At 41.0% G+C, this 4,861-nt stretch overlaps 1 long non-coding RNA gene across 1 annotated transcript; it reads left to right on the top strand.

Moving 5' to 3' along the window:
• Positions 1-897: 897 nt before the first annotated feature.
• On the top strand, positions 898-4,581 carry LOC121931361. Its single transcript, XR_006104120.1, has 2 exons — positions 898-1,048; positions 4,379-4,581. It is a non-coding gene; the product is annotated as an uncharacterized LOC121931361 (long non-coding RNA).
• Positions 4,582-4,861: the final 280 nt, after the last annotated feature.

Raw genomic sequence — 4,861 nt, forward strand, 5'->3', positions numbered from 1 at the left:
TCCATTCTCAAAATGGCCCTCCATGAAACTCAGTTGTTAACCAGGGCATTTCGGAGTCTTGACTGTATGTCTCCTATAAATATTAGACAGCTCTGAAATATTCTGAGATGTTTTATTAATCCAATATATAAGAGAAACTGAAATAATGTCCATTTAAAGCAGGGTGGGTAGCCCAGGGACTGTATTTGGCTCCCCAGGGCTGCCAGTGTGCCCTCAGAACCCTCAGCCCCATTGCTTGCCTTAAATCTTTCCTGAAAAACAACTCCAGAGCAAATATGGTTCATGGGCCACATGCAACCCCCAGACTCTCTCCCCAACCGTCCACCACCACCCTAAAAACCTTTTTTAAAAAAATAGTGGCAAGATTTTCAGAAAATTTAGGCATGACTTTCAGACTGTTTTTGCCCTCCATGCAAAAAGCCTTCCAAATGCAAAAATACCCCCATCCTCCACACCCCTCCCCCCAATGCCATGTAGTAACCTCCAATACTCTGTTGTCCTTTGAAGTTCATCTTAAAATTGTGATAGGCAATGACTTTGAGAGAGACTCCAAAGGAAAGCAGGTATTTGGGCTTCCTATGAGGGGTCTGGCCCGTTCAGGGACTGCAGGAAAATTGACCCGTGAACTCCATGCAGTTGCTCGCTGTAGAGGTTGCAGCACAATTTTGCTACATTTCACTCTGAACCTGTTTCAAGCCTGGATAGGCTTTCTCCCCACCCAAAAAACTGGAAGTGATTTAGAAAGCTATGGTTACAGTGGAACCCCCTGAGTAAGAAACTCTATGAACCCTACTACATCATCAGATTACTTGATAAGCACTGCAAGTTTCAAGTAAGCACAATGGTAACAGTAGAAATGTTTAGGCTAACAATAGGCTAAGATTTCTTGTTTACTCTTTACCCATATTAGGACTGTCCATCATTCCGTTGTACGAACAGTAATCTCACTGTCCAGCCTAGTCCCTATCTCAGCTACAGACTGCCCAAAGATTTTGTAGATCTTTCCACTGGAGAAGATGTTCACAAATTAATTGACTTGCTCAAGCTGGTAAGTACTTTTTATATGAAAGGGGTAATCTCTGACAGTTATGTACTAAGAAGGTACTTGAAGCTGTAATACAGTGGAAACTCGCCTTACGCGGGGGATCCGTTCCGGACACACACATACCCGCATAAGGTGAATTCCTCCTATGCTGGAGCGTACACTCAAAGCCATATAGAGCGCGCCCGTGTATAGAGCAGGCGCACTATAATCTGATATTCAGAACAGTGACAGTGTCCAATCACTGTTTTCACAAGGAAATACTTCATTTGATTTCTCATGACTGTTTATTTCCCACCTTTGAGCTAAATATGTCAGCACCCCCACTTGAAAAGCATTGTAATGTCAGCTAAAGATTCTTTTTGTGCAATGTTGAACTGCAGTGGCTAGTCATAAACACATATTGCCACATTATACTAAATGGTCAAGTGAGAAGCATGCAAGTGTGAACCATCATTGTCGTCGTCATCATCATTGATAAGACTGCCCCTTGACTTCACAACCTAAATAGACACAACACAAAATGAAAAGAGCTAAGGAGAGGAAAAGGAAAGCAAATTTTAGACACAGATGCTTAATGTTATGAAATCTCTCAGCCACATAGAATGATAATTGAGGAGTGTCAGAGGACTTTTCAGAAGGGTCAGTTGTGGTTGTACTTTCTTTCTCTTATCTTAAAAACCTATATGGGAAGAGCTGGAGTCTGAAAACTGTTTGAAAGCAGCAGGCAGTTCTTCAAAGCCTTTCAGGATAGTGAAGGGTTTGCTTGCTTGCCACTGATAGAGGAAAAGGACAGCAAGGAGGAAGCCAGTAAGAGGCAAAACAGATGGTCAAAATAAGCACGCTTTAAAACCGGCTGGAAAGCGCACCCAAGCCATTTTATGGGGAGAAAAGCCAGACTAAAAAGGAGTTGGGTTTTTCCACTTCTTCCTGGAAAGTGTGCAACTTTGCATGTACATATAAATGCACTGACACCAGGACAGCTCTAAAGGGATGCTCTTTCCAAACCCTAACTCTAATTGTGCATGCTCCCTGTTTCAGGAGCACATTTAAAAGGGATTGAGCTCCCGTACCCAAGCGGTAATGGTGGCAGTGCCCAAAAGAGAAACCGTAACACATCTCATGGGGATAAGTAAAACAAACACAAACCACATAGTCAAAGAGGTGGCATGGAGTGAAGGGGGGTGGTGGTGAAGGGGGGTATGATTTTACCTTGCCGGTATCTGCATGGGAACACCTCTGCTCCCATGCTCTGCCATGGTGGAGTGCTGCACATGTGACAGTGTGCAGGTTCACAGGGACAGCCATCCAATGGGATGGCAGTTGGCAGTGGTTTGCTCCTGCAAAGGTGTGCAAGGATGGTTGGGGAAATAGTAAAAAAAAAAAAAAAGTACCCAGTGGCACAAGTTTGAAGCCACACCATGTGGTCATGATATGCACACTCCAGCCAACTTGGGAGCTGGTCGTGTGTTTGGTGGGGTTTCAGTGAGGCTTCAGAAAAGGCAGCTTCAAACCGCTTTTTCCCACCTGACAAAGAGAATGGAAGTTATCAGGGTCTGGATAGGTTCGTGGAGGGGAGGGGGAGTACAGTCCACCAGATAACTTGACATGAATTGAAATGAATAATTGTGTTAACTGTACCCATACCTGATGCTTAATCACTACTAGAAGATGCATAGTTGAGTAGAACCTAAAAGCTTGAAAGGTCATATTGTAAGCTCTATGATAAAAGTAAGGATTTAATCTTGAAAAGAACCTGATGGTGGCAGTGCTTTGGGAAGCATTTATGTTTGCGGTTATGTGGGTCAAGGCAACATCTAAGATGGTGATTCTAGGGGTGTGTGGGACCACAATTACTTCCTTGAGGAAGAGAAAGAAGAAGAAAGGTTATCTGATCTTTTTCACTGCCCTTTCCTTTTTCATGGTTGACACAGACATCCTTATTAGTCTTTGATTCTCACATATTGGGGTAAGATCTGTGCATATGGAAATATATTAAGACTGTTTTATGGTTTGCACAGGCTTTTCACTTTGGATCTGTCACTTTCCCCACCTCCATTATTCAGCAATGTCCCCCTAACCTGGCTCCCTTGTTGCTGTGAACTGTAACTACATTTAAATCTAGCTATCTAGCTATCTAGCTATCTAGCTATCTAGCTATAATCTAATGCTATTTCCATATTATTCACCTATAAGTAAAGATGGAGAATATAACTATAGCTTTTCCAGAGAGGTGGAGATGATTGGATGGGGTATTACTGCAATGATTTGAAAGTAATGATTTCCTTCTACTCTTGCTGCTACCAGAATGAATAATATGGAAATATCTTGCATAGATCATTTCAAAAACTTGCAAAATCTCTTTTCAGAGGCAGTTGGAGAGAAAATGAATTTATATGTGTGTGTAGTTTCATGCAACCTACTTTTAACTCTTCCTGAAGTCAGTCGGGGCAGATAGGCTTTCTGCTTAGTAAATGGTTGGCATTTTTGATCTCAGTAAATCAGCATATTGACTGCACAGTGGAAGACATCAGAGTTTTCCCTTAAAATCAATGAGCCGCCAGCCTGACTTTTTGACAAGGTTAATCATATCACTCCTCAGGCTCATGGAAAAAGTTTAAAAAGACTTGGAGACACACAAATTGAAATCTCATCAAAAACAGTTCATCCTGAAAGAAAAAAGAAACACTCTTTTGGTGCTTCTTTGAGGGAAAGAGCCAAAGAGCCATTGCTACCACCATTTTCCTGCCCAGGTATTTAAAAAGCCCTGAATTGGCACCACAACAGAGAGAGTCGGTGCTTCTTTTAGGTGCTCCCAGGATAGACTAAGCTCTCGCCTTTCACCACTCTACTCAGAAAAGGGGATGGTTCCTTTTTCGATGATAGTTAAAGTACAGTAGTTACCTTGACCTTTGGATAAGTCGATCCAAGTTTCTTGGATCAGTTTTTTTACTATAATTTTTAGACTAATATATGAGTATGTACAGTAATTGCAAATTCTTGAGCATTGGGGGAGAGAATGGATACTGAGTAGTGGATTTTCATATTGATACTGTAAATAAATAAATAAAATTTCATTTTTCTCCTACAGTGTTGTGGCTTTGGGTATTTATTTTGGGGAGTTCGTAATGATTAATTGCTAATACTGATGAGACAAACAATATTATTTTTAATTCATTTTAATAACCAGTGATGTTGAAATGCTGCCTCAGTTGTTTTGTGTGCCTCATGTTGTGTTGCGTTTTTTGATATGCCTAGCTTTTCTAGAATATAGTTGGAACATTGACTGGAAGTGTTTTCAAGTTTTCAACTCAGTTTTTTTTGTTGTGTTACCAGAAAAGAAATCAGCAAGATGATGAAGAATCATGAAGTCAGCATAAAATTAAAGCCAGAGATGAGGAGGCCATAGCGTTATGGGGGAAGATAACATTTTAACAGCACCAACGCTAAGAATGTTTGCTTTTTATTTTAACCTTACAGAACTGAGATGCTTTCAATCTTGTGTAGGCATTTAATTGAATAAATATGTTTTCAGATGACTTGCCAATAATTACTCATAGAAACAGCTGCTCCTTGCTTATGCTGTTGAGTCTCCCTGTTGATATTTGCTATGCATTGTAAGCTCCAGTATAGTCATAACACACTGCTACCAACATACTGCTGCTTTTGCCATAATTTGTTGTGACTTGCCATTAACTCAGCTTCAACATACAGCAACACTATGAATGAGAGATCTTCAAGAGCCTTGATTATCAACAGCCCCACTCAGTTCTTGTGAAGTCAGAGGCGTGGGTTCCTTGACTGAATCAATCCCTCTGT

The sequence above is a fragment of the Sceloporus undulatus genome, chromosome 5 (assembly GCF_019175285.1).
Source record: "Sceloporus undulatus isolate JIND9_A2432 ecotype Alabama chromosome 5, SceUnd_v1.1, whole genome shotgun sequence".
Classification (NCBI taxonomy): Eukaryota; Metazoa; Chordata; class Lepidosauria; order Squamata; family Phrynosomatidae; genus Sceloporus; species Sceloporus undulatus.